Raw genomic sequence first — 19,934 nt, 5'->3', positions numbered from 1 at the left:
CGAAGGGAGGAAGATATAATTATTCAGCTTCACTCGCAAAGATTTTTTTTTTTTAAGTTAACAAAGTTTGTTAGAAAAATACGAAACTGATTGGAATTAGCATGCTAGCAGTGCCGCTAACTATTTTCGTGTAGCTTCAATCTAGTCCGTTATTCTTCTATGCTATTGATGTGATGACAACGCCAGGCCTCGAAATTATTTTGGGTAGAATGGAAGATCAAGATTGGCATATAGCAGCATTATTGGCGATGTGTCACTTTTCGATACAACTTATATATGACGAATAAATCATAGTATGTGTCACGACCCCGGGGGCCGCATTTCAAAGAGCAATTTTGAAAATTACATTACCATTTTTGAAAATCAGAGTCGCAAAGACGTGCAATTTTTTTTTTTTTTTTTTTCAACCTGGCGCCCACGTGACGTACATGACCCGGCCAGCAATCAAACAAAGCTTCACTCTGTCCACCCGGACAGAGTCTCTTAGTATTGCCACGTGCTCCGTTACCAACTATACACAGGATCACAACCACAACTACATTTACCAACTCAACAACCAATTCCTAATTATGCATTTCGATCAGCTAAGGCAACCTTAGAAATGATGCATGTTCTAAGCACTGCCTTAGGGCTGATGATCGCGATGCACAGTACAAACAATCATCTATTTAAAAGACTGCTCCCCAACGGAAGCTTTTTGTTTTTAAACTCACTAATTCAATTTATCATGGAAATTTCATATCGGCTGAAAACCTTTTTAAAACTACTTTCCCACACGGGAAACTACCTATTTTTAAAGATCACCTACCTCGAGGGGGTAGAAAACCCACACGATATGTAAATCACAAGAAATCCGGGGATATGTCCATAGAATTCAAAATGCCACAATCGCACAAACCTCAAGTCTCACGATGCATAATAATTGAAGCACTCCACAGATTACCAAAAACCAGATCACCGACATTGCAAGCGAATCATACAAAATCAGCACGGACCATATATAAATGACTTACTAAAGGCGGGCGGGAAAAAATAGCAACCAGTAGGTGGTGGCCGATCGGACGATACATACTAGACTAGGTCGTCCTCTCGTCGAGCCCATAAAATCCAATCTCCTCGGTCTATATCACCTGGGGAGGGTGGGGGGAATGGGGGTGTGAGAGAACGCAACCCATGGTTTTTCTCGGTGGGTACGACCAGAGCCACGAACGGCAACGATAAATCACCAGGAAAACAAAGGAGATAGATAAACAAACACTTAGATACCTGATATATGAAAAATGACGAACTACGAGTAGCTACAACGCAGCATAAATAAAAGCAATAAACAAACCTGCTACTGTTATAGATAACATTCGAAAATGCCTCCAAAGTACTGAATACAAACTGTAACCCAATCATGGAAAGTGGTTGCTGCTTATTAGTCCGCAGACCAAGCGCTGTACTAACTGCCACCGGACCTGATCCATCCGCCCGCAGGCACGACCCTATCCGGTAAGTACACCTAACCGATCGGCTGGCCAAACCGATCCGAGGGTGTTCATTGAATACCTCAAGTACCCAGTGACTAAGTCATGCTGGTATGCTCGCAAACAAAACAACCCGGTAAAGCGGAGGCGGTTGGGGCGCGTAGGCCGAACCAACACGAGGGCGTACAATGCCCAAACTGAATTAGAAAGCTAGCGGCAATACACGACAGAACATCGATCAAAGCCAGGATCGAAACCAACGACAAGAGAGTCGAAGCAGATTGTGCATGCTGGACCCAACGGTCCACAGAGAATATGAAATACAAATTGCAAACCTGCTCTTACATGGTTCTGATCAATCACTAACCAACTCAGTCACGAAATACGATTAACAACGATAACAAAACAAACTACATGTAGAGCTAATATCAACATAGATAGAAAAAACATCTGCATGAAGAGGTTGAAACGCTCTCACGACTACCAGCTCGAAGCGACCCACCTGTCACTGTCGATATCGGCGCCCCTCGGTCGGAACACAACGGTACGCAACAAGTCGACACGGACCTACGAACGATCCAACGGCTGTCAGTAACCCAACCCATACCTGAAGTACACTATCTCGACAAAACCCCCACAAGAACCCCGTATCGGTTTCCAAAACCGATCATCGTAACACACCGGAGAGTCCCGAAAAACCACACCGGTGACTCCGTCGGGACCACAACTAGAGCTGTCCCGAAACTCACGCACTCGGTGCCACGAATCACCCGCTGCCCCCAAAACATTCCAATTTGGATGCCTGGCCAGCTAACAGCGAGGCGGTTGACACAATTAATACGATCATAGCGGATAATCATACGAATCCGGATTCCCGGAAGTGTCATTATTTCGACACCGGTAACCCTCCGTTCTGCCTCACCCTATCATCAATCGAACCCTACAAATAATGATGGCTGACCAGCCAACAAGGTCTCAGCCGACAAAACAGCAGAGCAAAACAACCACACTGTCGGAAAAAGAATTCCGAACCGAATCGCGCTTCTTTCGACGAATATTTGCTGTAGTCGAAAACGCACCGAAATCACCTTTCGATCCGCGCGGAGCTAACGGATCATCGGACAATCAGTCGCATGAGGTCAACTACACACTTACACACGCTGCCACAGTAGCCACACAAAGCACAAATGCATAAAAGACCCTCTAATTACATAAAATCTCATATTTTGATGTAATTTGAGGCAACATCAAGCAGCTCGTTCACCGCAAACCGCAGACTTTATCGAAAGATATATGTCCACCCTCGGCTGATTTCGAATGTTTTCCCTAAATAAAGGTGGCCTTTCTGCTGAAAAGTTTAAAATTTCGACGATTAATACTGGTGAATGATATTCTCAATCAATCAATCAGATGTTTTTCTTATATTATCCGTCTCATTATATAATAATGTAAAAAAAAAATTTCATTATATTATTTTTTTAAAAATATTAATTGATTATTTTTTTTATAGAGAAAACTGTAGCATGTTCTCTGGCTTCATCATTGGCGATTGATGAACTAAGCTCAAGGTGAGGAGTCAGAGACTCGGAAGGAAAAAAAAAAAAAAATTAATTATTGAGTTCTGAGTAAAAAAAAAAAAAAAAAAAAAAAACCTGCTATATTGCATCGATTGTTAAATCATTGAGCAGAGACACGCTGAACTGACATGTAACATTAATAGACTTCTCCTGTGGTCATGATTCTTTGGTAATTTTTCATTTACTCTTCTATTAAAAATGATGAGTAATGGATCATGATCGCCAAAGTTTAGCGTGCAGTCACATCGTTAACGACCAATGCTTCTCTCAGAATCAGTTCAGTCTACCAACTAAGTATTTGTATTTTTTGTTTTTTTTGTTTGCTGATGATACACGAAGTTCAAAAAAGAAACTCAGCGCGCTCCCGCTGTGTGTGGGTTTACACGCGACTTTCTTCAATTTCAGTACCTGTGGTTCTGAAGTGCTATCAAGTTGTACCTGTGGTTCTCACTTCATACACATTCTGTTTCCTGTGGTTTTAAAATGTATCAGCTAGTACCCTTGTTTGGTTACTTTGCTTATCACTTTGTACTCCTGTCGGTTTTCACATTTATCACTTTAGCTTATCCTTGTATTGATTAAAAATTTACATTAGGTACTAACTTGATACAAATTTAAAAACCACATGGGGTCCACTAAAGTGCATAAAGGTGCAAAACACACAGAGCAAACCCACAAGGGGTACTAACTTGTATTCAAATTTTAAACACAGGGTACTTCAAGTGATAAGTGAGAAACCACGGGCGCAAATAGCGCGCGCAGTCAGGGAAGATCGCTGTCGGTACTAACTTTGATACATTTTAAACCATCCAGGGTAATTAAAGTGAGAAAAAAATGACCACAAGGGGGTCTTTGACAGTTGTCTTCTCTTTTTTTACCAATTTAATATATTTAAAAAAGTTTTAGCGTTGCTCGGTTGGCCAATCAATAGCCGATAGCCTAAGTGACATATCCATTCTCATTACCATTGAAGTACAGCGATTACTGTTACTCACTGCTCTAGTATTAATTTGGGATGGTCAGATGTTATATTTAACATATCGAATTCCCCTTTGAAGTTTGATTAGATTCATAATTAGTTATTTTTCTTGACTTTGAATCCTGATCCCTTACACGTCAGCTCTGAATCAGCATAGACCAACTAAATAAACCCTTCTTTTATTTCTTTTCAGAAATTGCTAACATGTGGTCAATAAATAGGTCATTACTGAATGAAGTGAAGGAGTTTTTTGTTCCAGTCACCGGAGTCTTCTAGCCCGTCCGGTTAATTTCTGCCTTCTATTGAAGGAGGGTCGTTAACAACAGAGGAATTAAATTAAGCAAACCAAGCTGACATTAGCAAATTTATCTCTTCAATCCGACTAATTAATGTGTGGGCCATCGGCACCAGATAGTTAGTAATTATAGCAATGTCCGTGCGGCTCTTACCGTAACAGGCCGAAAAAAAATAAAAAGATTAGACAAAAACAACACAACCCGAAACGGTAATAATTATTGTAGGGACTGTACTTTTTCAAATAGTATGTCGACACAAAACTGAACTGGGAGAAGCATAAACGCGTGAGTTGGGTTCGAGATAATCGCCGAAAAAATGAAGAAAGAAAAGAAGAGGGACAATCATAAATCTACGACGGAACGGGAACTTCCCGACCAGAAACCAACGTCGAGCCAACGATGATCAGAACTAAAGGGATAAAGAGAGACCAATGATCAATCTTCACCATTGCCCACCGGCGGCTACTTGGTTGAACTGCAATCCTTAGAGATCGAAAATCGAATCCTGCTGACTGTCAATCTTCAAAAATCTAATAGCAGGTAGATGATCCTCAATTATTATTTTTAGAGACGTAAAAACCTAAATCCTGCATAGTCCAGAGATGGTGCCAACTTACGAGCTTTTCGGGGAGCTAGAAGGCATCTCAGGAAGAAAAACGCAGCGGCAGCAGCCAGACAAGCAGAGCCTCAAAACACGCAAGCCAAAGCATCCAGTGATACTGCCTCAAACAATAAGCTGCATATTTCTTTCTTTAGGGTCCTAATGTAGTGGCCGCAGAATGCTCAAAGGCTGGTTCCTGCCGCTCCATTAAGACAGCAGGGTCTCTGTATATAATATTGGTCGGTTTGCAGACATATCATTTAAGGCAGCCATAGCAGGAAGCAAATGTCGCAGAGTGACTGGTTTGCTGCCTATTATCCATCGTCCTCTCGCAGGGTGAAGGTCCTTATTAAGGGCTCACACAAAATGGGCGGTGCCCTTAATCCACATCCTGTCAGGCATCTGCTGAGGTGCAGCGAGAATAGACGTATTAGTCGGTTGACTATGATAATTAGAGTTTGTGCCAGGCGGTTCTTGAAAGAATGCGAATGTGCGGTTAAGGATGACTATTGTGAATCCTCTACCCTCCTGTGTGGTTTTTATTGGGTGGACGCGGTCGTGCAGACATAGGGGTGGTATAATATACGTGCTCAATCTAAGAAGTGAAAGATGAAAAGGATAAGACTAATGACAAGAAATATTTGATAACACACAAGGCGTTGCTATGTATGGATAACATATTGGTTAGACTCTCTCTCTCTCTCTCTTCTCTCCTCTCTACTAATATATAAGGACACTCAGCTATTCAACTACTGCGCTTATCATCGCTTTCTCGACCAGAGCAAGCTAGATCAAAAGAGCTGCCTGTTTCATCTCTTGAAAAGAAAAAACACCACTATGGCTATCGCAGACGGCAGACGAAGAGGGCCGGTGTGACCGGAGGGAGAGCGGATAAATTGCGTCAGGAATCTCATCAGCAACTGCTGCTTGAAAGGCTTCCGGTGTCAAAACAACTGTTAGGACCTGAGTTACACAGTTTGTATCTTTTTGGCCTTTTTTCTTTTTCCTTTATTCACGGAATTTATCACGCGCTTTATATTCATCTCTAGCTCTCCGGACTGTAGTTTAGTATTTTCTGGTCATTTTGGATCGGGAGCGATGCTGCTGATGATTCATTCAGACGTAACAGTGCTTATAAAGGAGAATTCTTAACAAAGCATTTCTGAATTTTCAATAAGTTTTGTGGCTCACGTAAATTATCGTGCCTTGATGTTCGCCAGAAATTCTGGGTACATACATTCTTCTACTTGCCATATATTATACTGTGCTATGTTATCTCTCCTCGGTTTTTGATTTTTCTGCCGTTCAAGCATGCGAGATAACGCCGAGCGAATAACTCTCATCTTGAGAACTGCGACGGGCTCGGAGCCCTCCAATTTCCTTGCTTGCATAAAGGCCATAATTTGTGAAGTAAAAATATTCTGTTCATTCAACATATGAATTAATTCTTTTTGCTCCTTTGTAATAGCACGATGCGATCGAAAAAATCGGCTTTTAGAAGGACTAACGATTAATTCATGATTATGTTCGCTCGCTACCACCGTAATCACCCTTTTCCCTCGATCATATATCCTCAATACAATATGCGCTTTACAACCACTTCGTCGATTAGAAAATTGCTTTTTAGGTGTATTGCTACCTTCTGAATTTTGGCAATGACTTTTCTCGTGAGTTTGGAATTTAAAAAGACCTGCTTTGGAGCAACAATAGGTTACAGATGTGATGGCATCATCATGTTTCTTTGCCTTATAATGGTATGTTTTTCTTATACTAAATCCTATTTTAAAAGCAAAGTCATTGTAAAACTTTTTAGCATTTTCTATAGAGTTGAATTCCAAACCAACACGTAGCTCTTCAATAGATTGTGTGCTTATACATATTTGTTCAGCAGTAGCAATTTATTCCAATTCCTCATTCACCTCATTTTCAAGATCAATATTGTACAGAGAAACAAAAGAACCAATTGTAGAGCCATATTCCCTCATTTAATTAACCCCTATAGATATAATCAAATTAATATTATAAAAATAGCTCAAATAATAGAAAAAAATTGATAACTTACTTTATGAAATATGACAAAATGAGTAGAAATAAAATTTATGATAGCTATCAAGTGACAGACAAGATGTTAAATTATTTATAAAGTGATTTAGTATCATCTGCAAACAAACATTTGCAATTGCGATCCTGAACATGCAAAAGAAAAGGCTATCGAAGGAGGTTTTACATTTTGATTTTGCGTCATTCCCTAGAGTTAGTTGGTCTTAAATGAGAAGTCCTTACAGTTTAAAAAGAACTGATATAATCATAGTCACATTAATTGGTCTTCACAAATGAACTGGTTAGCCATCTTTAATTGTTGAACGATTTGCTCCAATTAACCTCCTAGATTAACTGAAGGTTGAAGTGGTGATAATTTGAGGCTATATGAATTAGATTGGACAACTCTAGCTATGTGATAATTTAAGGCTATGCTCTACAAATAGGTTGGACAACTCTAGCTATGTGAATTAGCATCTAAATTTTAGAAGTAGGTACTGAAAATTTTCTCTTCAATCAACTAGCCCGGTTTGAGCATTTCACTTATAGCTTAATCTAGAATTTAAAAAACTAAAGAATTAAAAAATTAAAAAATTACCAAGTAGCATACGGTTTAGCTATCTCAAAATTAAAACTAAAAAAATAAATACAAAATTTTTTATTATGTTTTATTTACTAAAAATTTGTGATATAAGAAATTTTTGGTATTAAAAAATTTTGCGCACCCAAGAACGGCGTTAGGGATCGGAAGTGCGGGAACCGCCGCAGTTGGAGGGATCGGAAGTGCGGGAACCGCCGCAGTTGGAGAACTAAATCCTCAGATTGTTGCTTGGGATCAATCCGAGTAGCTCACGGGGCCGAGAGAGCGCCCCACGTCCGGGATCGATCCTGTAGCGCGTGGCCCGAAAGGCGTCGGTGCGGAGGGGCGCGTCCGGGGTCGAAATTGTAGCACGCGACCCGGAAGGCGTTGGCGCGGAGGTGCGCACGACTCGTGTCGTGGTGTCGTCGGAGCGTCGGATAGGAATAGAGACCACCACCAGAGAGAAGGGAAAAGAGGAAGAGAGATAGAGGGAGAAAAAAAAAAAAGAATGGATCTGGTAGGGGAACCAGAGAGAGAGAGAGCTAGTGGGAGGTTGTCAGAGAAAAAAAAAGAGAGAGGGGGTGGGTTACTAGAGGGAAAAGAGAGAGAGGGGTTCACGTGTAGAGAGAGGAGAGAGATAGTAACATCGTTCTTGCCTTGCCATCTAGTTCCACCCATTATGTAAGGACTGAGATTTTTGCTGTACAGATAAACTCTGTGTTGACGATGTTTTTGTGTGTAATTTAATTACATAAACACTCGTCAAGTTTCAAGAGAAAACGAGTTACGATGGAGGAGTTACGCGAACTTTAGTAATGACTTAAAGTGAATAGTAACTCTGATTTTTCGGAGAAGCCAATGAGTGGAGATAGCTTCTGGTGCGTATTGGACTCCGATTATAGCAATCCAATAGCTTGTTTTGAACGGTTCGGCTATTCTGGAACCAACGGCACTGACGAATTTTAGATTTGATGCACGGTTTTCGAGATAAAGTGAGTTTATTAGATTTGTATATATTTATAGATCTGTGGTGTTTGGAATATTGGAGAGGGGATGGGTTTCATCATGAATCAGCGGACGAAACAAAATGCTAGATTCGATGCACCAGTCGTGTTGAACGCGCTGGCGTGATCCGATCAAAAATTCGGTGGACGGATCTTCGAAAATCGCGAAATGATCGCTGAGGGGTCGAAATTGGCAAAACGGAAAAATTACGAAAAAGCCTAATATTTTATGTGCGTTTTGCATGATTTTGACGTTGAGGGGCTTGTGTGCAAAATACACGTACTGGTGAGGACGGAGCTGAAAATATTTGGATATGGGGGACCTTTTTGCAATTGTACATATGTATATAAATAGTTGCAACTAGGGTTTCATGAAGAAACCCTAGCCCTTGGACCCCCTCTTCAGCTGAGATAAGCCCTAGCCGTCACTGCAAACCTCCACCCTACTCGTGCGCATGCCCCGGCCGCCAGCGAGCACCCCCAGCCGCCGGAGAAGCCACCCCGATCTCCCTCTCAACTCTTCTCTCCATTTGTCTCCACCATCTCTGCCGACGGCCACTGGGAGACACCCAAGCGTGTCTGGCCCTTACCCTTTGGCCGAGATTCCCCTCCGGCGACGACCACGCCGGTCCCCGCCGTCCGAGTGCGTCGCCAGTGCCGCCCGTGCAAATTGTGGCCAGCCCGGGGCAGCTCGGGCCGAGCCCAGTTCAGCTCCGGGCCCGCGTGTGGGAGATGCCCTAGCTAGGCCGCCTCGTCTCCATCTGGCCGCCGGCGACCTCCTGCTCACCATCACCGTCGTCCCCAAAGCCACCGACCGCCGCTCTCACTCTCTGCGGCAGCCCAAACCTAGCGCGGGCCGAGGCGGAGCCACCTTGGCCTCCGCGCGCCACCGCCGCCCAACGTCGAGCGCGCCGCCCTCCCTCGGCCTTCAGCGATCGGTTTCTGCCGCCCCGGAGCTCCCTCGGCCGTCGCCAGGCCGCCGTCGCCCGTGAACCCGAGGCCAATCTCGCGGGCTTGATCTCCTCTGTCGCGCCACCGGCTGCCTCGCGCCGTCGTCCAGCACGTGCCCCGGCCCCCACTGACCAGCCGCACCCGTCCCTCGCCGAAGCGCCCGCCGCCCGGCCGCCGCCGACCTGCCCGTGCTCCCACTGGTCCGGTAAGCATTAAATTGTGTTTGTTGTACACTATTTGGGGTTCCGATCACCTTTCCGGCGATCCGAAGGCACCACGATAAGTTTGTAAGTTAGCATAATGATCCCTGATTCATGCTGAACAGCGTGCTCACCTTCGTTGGGGTCAGAGATGCCCCAGTTTGCGTGTTAGATGCGATTTAGGTTCTGTGCGCGTTGTTTCACTGAAGTTCGCGTTGCTCATGCGCTTGCCACAGCGGCCGGCAGTGCTTCGAAATATGAGCACGGCCTCCGGCTCGCCGAGACCTGTCAGCAGGTGTCTCGGCTTGGCTGAAAGATCCCCGGTTTGCACTGTCGGGCCATAAAACCCCGAAAATCACATGAAATAATGTGATTTCATGTAGTCGCCGGGCTTCCTTTGCAAATGTGAGTTATGTGGTCGCTGTTGACAGCATGTGCGCGCAGTGGGTGACCTCTGGACTAATTGTCCAAGGCCCCAGGCCTTTTCGGAGATTGAAAATGGGTTTCCGGTGCGTTTTTCGGCAAAATCCGCCGACAGAACTCATTTTTCGGTTCAGAATTCTTCCGACAGTGCCTTGTGATATTTTGTGTCATCGCTGAGCCTCGTTGGCTGGTCATCCATGTCGTTCCAAGGGTCTGGAAATGACGGGTGAGTGACGGTCGGTTCCGGTGTCGAATTGGACACTTCCGGGAACCCGGATCGGAATGGTTATCCAACGATAATTGTTTTGATGTGAGATAGTGTAATTGCTGCCAAGTCACACTAATATATGTGTTTAGTGGCAGCGGGTGACTCGTAACACAAGTCAATGAGTTTCGGGACAATTCGTGGGTCCCGGTAGAGTCCCGGTGCGATTTTCGGGACTTCCGGTAAGTTCTGCAATGGGTTTTGGGAAACCGATTCCCGTAGGTTATTGGTGGGGATTGTGAGTTAGTGTATTGTGTTCGTGGGTTGGATTCTAACCCGGTGGACCCTTCGTAGGTCCGGTTGTCACTTCCTACGCAGTTGGCAGGCTAGTGCCGTATTTGTATAGGTGGGTACTTCGATCCGAAGTCGGTACAGTGGTGCACGCTTGGTGATATCCTCTTACCCTTGTTCTTCCGTTATTACTTTGCATGCATATATTATATGCTGAGCTTAGCACCTATATCATGTTTCCTTGTTGCTCTACTTAGCTGTTTTGTATATCCTGTATCATGTTTAGAAGTAGAGCGATTTTGTGATTATCTGTGAGATCTATGACCTAGTCGGTCAGTTCGTTGCATCGGTTGTTGTGACCTAGTTGGTCGGTTCTCGTATTTCGTATTTGGACCTATTTAGTCGGCTTATAGCATGGTTATCGTGACCTACTTGGTCAGTTGGACTATTGGACGACCTATACGGTCGGTGTGCCTTGAGGGGCAGGATTGTCGGCTAGTTGCCGACGGTTGGCTTTTGAGCATATCAGTATTGATCGCCTGAGACTCGTACGCATTTCACGAACACCAGCGGTCTGATCTACCACAAGAGGGTGTTCTTTTTCGGAAAAGTGCTTGGGTGTGCCAACCCGTGAGCCCAGCGGCACAGGCTGGGTCAGATGCAGGTAGAGTGGCAATGGCACACACTTGAGGGTTGCGGTACGGACCAACAGAGCATTGGTTTCAGATTGGGTGTTTTTGGACTGTCGTCCGATTGATGCATACATACAGTAGCGGTAGTTGTGCATTTATACATCATGTTCATTAATTATCGTTGCTGTGAGATCCCTGGTGTTTGACTATGGAGGCTTGTCGACAGCTCTGGAGAGTGTCGGGACAAGTCCGAGTCGCGTTGGCGTCAAATAGACGCAAAACGGGCTCCGTGCGACACGAGGGCAACTTTCAGCAAAGAAAATCTGCAAATTACAGTTTTTCTGCTTGCTGTACCGATACAGCCATTAAGGTGTACCGGTACACTGCACTGGGCCGCGCGCGGGTTGCTCTCGGGTTGGCTCCTGTACCGGTACGCGATCCCGTGTACCGGTACACCAGGGTAGGTGAGAGGGTGTTTTGGTCTTTTCTCTCCCTCGTTTGTATCACCAGCCCCCCCTCTCTCTATTTAGCCTTGTGAGGACAGAGAGAGGGAGTTCCACTGCTGCTACTTCCTCTCTCTCACTCTCAAACCGATCATAGGCTAGGGAGGAGCTCGGTTGGGGAATTCGTCGCCGACGTCGCGCCGCGAAGCCATTCGAGCACACTTTCGACGTCGTGTTGCTGCGAGGAGGTCGGGCGAGTGCGGCTTTTCGCCATCCTTGACGTCGTGCTGATTCTAGGTACATGTTGAAGTGTTTTATCTGTGGGCATTCCTCCAAGTACTTCAATTCCATTAATTTCGAGCTCGGGTGCTACTGCTGCAGATTTCTGCGTCGACTGTGGGTATTTTGGCTCGTACGCGACGTAGGAGGATCGGATTGCGACGAGACTAGGTTCGTTGGATTCGGGACTTCGAGAGGAATCCACGAAGCCCTTACTTGCAAATTTTGGTGAAGGTTAGCTTGGTCGAAATCCTTCTCTTCTCTGCTGTTGTGGATTTTAGACTGAATTGAGGATTTTTGGTGTTTTTAGTTTGGAGTTAGCTCGATTTCGAGACTCGGGCGTTTTTGGTCGATCCAGCAGGTGGTGTCGCAGCCGAGGGGGTTCCGTGCTGCCAGGGATTAGCGTGCGAGGTGGGTTACATCGGTTTTGACTCCTAAGTTCATAATCGTCGACATGTATAGATCTCGATTTTTGATAATCTATTCTAGCTCGAATTCATGGATTATATGATAGATTACAAATCTGAATTTGGAGCATGTGGTAATAAATTAAGTAGGTTATACATGTTGGACTTGGAAATTGAATTAGGAGAAAACCTGCGATTTGGACCTGTCACCTGTTTAAACTGCCTGATTTAGCTCTAGGAGTCGTTATAAAATTATACTGTCGCAGTATCCTCAAGACGAGTACTCCAGGTAGTTTAGAATACATTTACGCTCGTGCTGGTATGCCGAGTGGATTTTTACAGGGTCGTTCAGGTTGTTCCGGACTGTTGGGTGCCGTCAGAGTTGACGGTGGACCCGTATCGCCTTTTTGGCGTCAGATTGTGCCGAGGGCACGTTACCTGTTGGTTGTTAGACCAGTTTGAGTCGGTTACTTGACTTTGGCTATTGAGAGCCTGATTGAGCTCGACAGAGATACGCTGCATACTCGGTTGGGTAGCGCCCACGAGTGCCACTCCGGAGACGGGCTTTGTGCTTTCGCGTTGGTGTCGCTCATGCCAGTTGGACTTGCTCTCCACGGACTAGTTAGTGTGGAGGTAGCTGGACAGTCGCAACGGGGCAGGGTCGGGTGTATTCACAGTCCCGGGGACGGGTATGCTTACAGTCCCGATTGGATTGGGTCAGATTTGGCATTTCCTACAGTTGGTTAGCGTAGAGCATGATAGTGTAGTGATTGATAGCGGTAGAGTGTACTTCCTGCTTTTCCTACTATCCTTGCTCCCTTCTGTAGACTTAGTGGGTGACCGATGTTGTTTTGGGCGGTACCCACTGAGGACTACTTGTTTTTGCAATAGTTCTCACGCCCAGTTGTTACTCTTGTTTTGCAGAGCCACAAGTTTCGGCTGCTGCGCCTTCCGCGGATCAGGATCGAGGCAAGGGCATCGCGAGCTAGAGCCCTACTCGACTGACAGAGCTAGAGGCACCCCTACTGCAGGTAGATGTTTTGTCTGAGTTTATGTACATAGCTTACTTAACTCGCCAGTGTGGGTAACTCTGTATTTTGAACTTCGACTATGTATATGAAACTCAGTTGTTTAGCTTCTGTTTATTGAGCAGCTCTATACTACTGTTTGTAGTATTGTATATCTACAGGTACTTTTGACGTTTTGTATACAGGGGAAAGTCCTTTGTATACGATGGATTTGTCGGCGTGGCCGGGGAACGAGACATCCGGGGCATGACAGATTAAGTTGGTATCAGAGCTTTGTTATAGGTTGTTGGGACCTAGGAAACCTAAGTTTGGCAAACCTTAGGGAAGCAAGACGCGAGAGGCGTAATTTATTGCGAAAGTCAATGATTAGTTGTTTTAACTCCTCCAAAAGTGGGGTGAGTGATTGAAGGAGTACCTGTTTTGGCCTGAGAAATTTTGTTGGCTGCAGACGACATAATTTTGGAGGGAAACAGGGACAGCCTTCCAGACTTTCGTTGATTGGGTCGAGAGTGTTGTATGGTATCTGACCCCGATTTTTTCTTTTCAGCTATGTATCGTCGCCGAGGTCGACCGTCGTTGCGGAATCGTGCTGGACCTTTTGAGAGACCTGAGCAGATGGAGCAGAGTGCTCGGCAGGAGCAGAAGGACAGACCGGAGGCGAGTGCACCCCCTGTTGTGGAGCCGAGTGCGCGACCTGAGGCTAGCGCACCCCCTGATCTGAGTGCGCAGTTGGCTGCCCTGACTGAGGTGACGAGGCAGCAGGGGGAGTTGTTGCAGAGGTTGTGTGAGAGGATAGCTCATTCACCGAGTTCAGCACCGAGTGTACCAGAGTAGACTGTTCCACCCCCGACTACTCCAGTGACAGCACCAGCTACAGCAGCCCCTCCCCCAGCAGTAGTCCCTGTAGCGCCAGTTGCGCCTGCTAGGGGGCCCGTATAGTTGACTGAGGCCGAGCAGGAGCGGTGGACGGAGAGGTTAGCTCGTTTTCGCCGATTTGATCCACTGATTTTCGATGGCAGAGGCACTGAGGCCTGGGTTGTTGAGGGATGGGTCAGTGCGATGGAGAGATTATTTGAGGATCTGTACGTTCCAGAGGGGGAGCAGGTACCTCTGGGAGTACACTGTTTATCAGGTGATGCACGTGATTGGTGGCGGAGAGCGAGGCGAGACCAGAGATTGGAGGCAGCGCAGCTGAGGTGGGATGAGTTCTATGGAATGCTGTATGGGATGTATTTTCCCAACAGCATGAAACAGAAGATTGAGGAGGATTTGAAGAGGATCCAGCAGGGCGAGCGGACAGTTCAGGAGTATGTTCGGGAGTTTACTAGACTCCTGAACTGTGTTCCGTTTGTGGCCAGAGACGAGGCACATAGGGTCTATTTGTTCGAGCAGGGTTTGAGACCCGATCTATTTAGGTTTGTTAGGGCGCAGAGGTCGAGGACTCTGGATGCGTCCATTGAGCAGGCATTATGGGAGGAGAGAGGAGAGGTGTCGCTGCGGGAGAGGGCTCAGGGGCCAGGACCGAGTCAGGACAGGAAGCGCCCAGCTCCAGACGACGGAGGTCAGTTGAGTAGCAGGCGTCCGCCGAGGCCTCCACGATCACGTTCACAGGGTCGTGGGTTCTCGGGGCGTCAGCGATCCAAGGACTCTCGTCAGAGGGGACAACCTGAGAGGACGCCGCAGTGTGTGATCTGCGGAGGACCACACTGGCCCAGACAGTGTGAGCAGAGGGAGGGCCAGTGCTACGGGTGTGGTCAGCCGGGACACATGAGGGCAGCTTTTCCCCGAGCAGCATCTCCAGCACCATCATCAGCTTCGGCTCCACCAACACCTCAGCAGACTTACAGAGCAGCACCGAGTTACCGTTAGGAGGATAGGTCGTCCATGCCGCGACAGGGTGAGCGGTGACAGCAGGCTCCAAGTGGCAGAGTCTATGCAGCTCAGGTGGAGGACTCTACAGCAGCCGACCGAGTGGTGGCAGGTATCACTTTGATTTCCGGCATTCGTACTCGTACTCTTTTTGATACTAGAGCCTCATATTCTTTTGTTAGCCGAGCATTTGCATTGTTGCATGGTCTAGAGTTAGGGGCATTGTCAGAGGCACGAGAGGTACAGATCCCGGACCATGTTTTATAGGTTGCAGAGTGTTGTTGGTCGTGTCCGGTGCAGTTGGATTCGTGGGTCATGCTCGCAGACCTGTTGGTGCTAGGGCAGCTGCAGGACTTCGACGTTGTGCTCGGTATGGATTGGCTGGCGCGGTACTATGCTACCATCGACGGTGGAGCGAGGACGGTGATGTTTCGCGAGACAGGCCAGGAGGAGTTCACTTTCAGAGGCTGCAGGAGCATGCTGTTTGCCACTTAGATATCTTCGGCGAGGGCTCGACAGATGCTGAGTAGCGGGTGTATTGCTTTCTTAGCGACAGTTGTGGAGGTACCTACGGCGGCGCAGAGACTCGAGGATATTCCCGTAGTCCGCGAGTTTCCGGATGTGTTTCCCCCTGAGTTGACTACGTTGCCGCCGGAGAGGGAGATTGAGTTTGTGATTGATGTAGTTCCTGGAACTGCACCAATCTTAAAGGTACCTTATCGGATGGCGCCGGCAGAGCTGAGAGAGCTAAAGGCACAGCTTCAAGATCTGATGGATAGAGGGTTTGTGAGACCCAGTGTATCGTCTTAGGGAGTGCCAGTGCCATTTGTAAAGAAGAAGGATGGTTCGCTCAGGTTATGTGTGGATTACCGGAAGCTGAATAAAGTGACCATCAAGAATAAGTATCCATTGCCACGCATTGATGATTTGTTTGATCAGCTACAGGGATCTTATGTCTTCTTGAAGATTGATCTCCAGTCAGGTTACCACCAGCTGAGGGTGAGGGTCGAGGATGTTCCCAAGACGGCTTTTCAGACTCGGTACGGACATTATGAGTTCACAGTGATGCCTTTTGGATTGACGAATGTCCCTACTGCATTCATGGATTTGATGAACAGAGTGTTCAAGCCGTTCTTGGATAGGTTTGTGGTAGTCTTCATCGACGATATCCTGATTTACTCCCGGAGTGATGCTGAGCATGAGGAGCACTTGAGGATTGTGCTACAGCTTCTGCGCGAGAAGAAGTTGTATGCCAAGTTAAAGAAGTGCGAGTTCTGGCTACGGGAGGTTGCTTTCTTGGGCCACGTGATTTCAGCTGAGGGCGTAGCAGTGGACCCGAAGAAGATTGAGGCGATTCGAGATTGGCCTAGACCGACGACGGTGACTGAGGTACGGAGCTTCCTGGGACTGGCAGGATATTACCGTCGGTTTGTGGAAGGCTTTGCGAAGCTTTCCACACCCCTCACACGCTTGACGCGGAAGGGGATTCGTTTTGTCTGGAGCGACGACTGTCAGAGGAGCTTTGACGAGTTGAGACTGAGGTTGACGTCGGCTCCTATCCTTGCCCTTCCGGTGATGGGGGATGGATTCGTGATCTACAGTGATGCATCGCACAGTGGACTTGGTTGCGTGCTGATGCAGCATGGTAGGGTGATTGCCTATGCTTCACGGCAGTTAAAGGATTATGAGAAGAATTACCCTACGCATGATTTGGAGCTTGCCGCGGTGGTTTTTGCTTTGAAGCTCTGGCGGCATTACTTGTACGGCGAGCACTGCGAGGTATTCACCGATCATCAAAGTCTCAAGTATCTGTTCACACAGAGGGAGCTGAATCTGAGGCAGCGCCGGTGGTTGGAGTTACTGAAGGACTATGACATTAGTATTCAGTATCATCCCGGCAGGGCGAATGTGGTGGCAGATGCGTTGAGCAGGAAGTCAGTGCAGAGCCTGAGTTTGAGGATTACTGAGCAGAGACCCCTACTCGAGGAGCTACAGCGGCTGGGACTCGAGATAGTACCCCCTGGGTCTACGGCGAGGCTGACGTCTCTAGTTTTACAGCCCACTCTGTTGGATAGGATCCGAGAGAAACAGAGTGGAGATCCGTACTTGTTGAGGATTAGAGAGCAGCTAGACAGGGGGCAGGCTGAGGGATTTGCTTTGGACAGTTCGGGAGTACTACGGTACAGGGACCGACTGTGTGTGCCTGTGGATCCGGAGATTCGAGCGGATATTCTGAGAGAGGCTCATTGTTCCCCTTATACGGTTCATCCTGGGGGAACCAAGATGTATAAGGATCTTAAGGCACGATTCTGGTGGCCTGGAATGAAGCGGGACATTGGCAGATATGTGGCTCAGTGTTTGACTTGCCAACAGGTGAAGGCCGAGCATCAGGTGCCTGCTGGCAAGCTTCAGAGTCTGCCAGTGCCCGAGTGGAAGTGGGAGTACATCACTATGGACTTCGTCGTTGGATTGCCTAGAGCGCAGGGTGGCTACGACGCGATTTGGGTGATAGTGGACAGACTGACCAAGTCTGCTCACTTCCTACCGGTTCAGACTACCTGGTCCAGGGAGAGACTTGCGCAGCTATACTTGGATGAGATCGTTAGGCTGCACGGCGTGCCAGTGTCGATTGTATCAGACAGAGACCCGAGGTTTGTATCCCAGTTTTGGAGGAGTTTGCAGACAGCCTTGGGTACACAGCTGCATTTTAGCACGGCGTTCCACCCACAGACAGATGGTCAGTCAGAGCGGACCATACAGACTCTAGAGGACATGCTGAGGGCATGCGTCCTGGATTTTGGAGGAGGGTGGTATCGACATGTGAGACTGGTTGAGTTTGCGTACAACAACAGCTATCAAACGAGCATTCAGATGGCTCCGTTGAGGCGTTGTATGGACGCAGATGTCGATCCCCTCTGTTTTGGAGTGATGTGGGTGAGCGGAGGACACTTGGACCAGAGATTCTACTTGAGGCTGAGGAAAAGGTGAGAGTCGTTCGACGACACCTTTTGACAGCACAGAGCCGACAGAGGAGCTACGCCGATACCAGGAGACGAGACTTGGAGTTTCAGGTTGGAGATCATGTTTTTCTCAAAGTCTCGCCGTCCAGAGGGATACGCCTATTTGGAGTACGTGGAAAGCTTAGTCCACGGTTTGTTGGCCTTTTCGAGGTATTGGAGCGTATCGGACCGGTTGCTTACAGGATAGCTCTACCCCGCGACTTGCTGGCATCCACGATGTTTTTCATGTCTCAGCATTGAGGAGATACGTTTTCGATCCCTCTCATTTGATTGACTTCACTCCACTTGAGATTGGCGAGGATCTGAGATACGAGGAGCGGCCGTTGCGGATTCTTGCTCGGGAGACGAAAGAATTGAGCAACCGGGTCATCCCGCAGGTGAAAGTGCAGTGGAATCATGATGAGCGGGAGGCGACTTGGGAGTCTGAGACGGCGATGAGGGAAGCCTATCCTTATTTGTTCGATGCCTGAGCAGAGGTACGTTTCGGTTTCGCGGACGAAACCTTTTGTAGTGGGGGAGGATGTGAGATCCCTGGTGTTTGACTATGGAGGTTTGTCGATAGCTCTGGAGAGTGTCGGGACAAGTCCGAGTCGCGTTGGCGTCAAATAGAAGCAAAACGGGCTCCGTGCGACGCGAGGGCAACTTTCAGCGAAGAAAATCTGCAGATTGCAGTTTTTTTGCTTGCTGTACCGGTACAGCCATTAAGGTGTACCGGTACACTGCACTGGGCCGCGCGTGGGTTGCTCTCGGGTTGGCTCCTGTACCGGTACGCGATCCCGTGTACCGGTACACCAGGGTAGGTGAGAGGGTGTTTTGGTCTTTTCTCTCCCTCGTTTGTATCACCAGCCCTCCCTCTCTCTATTTAGCCTTGTGAGGACAGAGAGAGGGAGTTCCTCTGCTGCTACTTCCTCTCTCTCACTCTCAAACCGATCATAGGCTAGGGAGGAGCTCGGTTGGGGAATTCGTCGCCGACGTCGCGCCGCGAAGCCATTCGAGCACACTTTCGACGTCGTGTTGCTGCGATGAGGTCGGGCGAGTGCGGCTTTTCGCCATCCTTGACGTCGTGCTGATTCTAGGTACATGTTGAAGTGTTTTATCTGTGGGCATTCCTCCAAGTACTTCAATTCCATTAATTTCGAGCTCGGGTGCTACTGCTGCAGATTTCTGCGTCGACTGTGGGTATTTTGGCTCGTACGAGACGTAGGAGCATCGGATTGCGACGAGACTTGGTTTGTTGGATTCGGGACTTCGAGAGGAATCCACGAAGCCCTTACTTGCAAATTTTGGTGAAGGTTAGCTTGGTCGAAATCCTTCTCTTCTCTGCTGTTGTGGATTTTAGACTGAATTAAGGATTTTTGGTGTTTTTAGTTTGGAGTTAGCTTGATTTCGAGACTCGGGCGTTTTTGGTCGATCCAGCAGGTGGTGTCGCAGCCGAGGGGGTTCCGTGCTGCGAGGGATTAGCGTGCGAGGTGGGTTACATCGGTTTGGACTCCTAAGTTCATAATCGTCGACATGTATAGATCTCGATTTTTGATAATCTATTTTAGCTCGAATTCATGAATTATATGATAGATTACAAAACTGAATTTGAAGCATGTAGTAATAAATTAAGTAGGTTATACATGTTGGACTTGGAAATT

This window comes from Ananas comosus, linkage group 12 (assembly GCF_001540865.1).
Source record: "Ananas comosus cultivar F153 linkage group 12, ASM154086v1, whole genome shotgun sequence".
NCBI classification, from domain to species: domain Eukaryota; kingdom Viridiplantae; phylum Streptophyta; class Magnoliopsida; order Poales; family Bromeliaceae; genus Ananas; species Ananas comosus.
The sequence above is the reverse complement of the archived record's forward strand: the minus strand, read 5'-3'. Positions refer to the sequence as shown.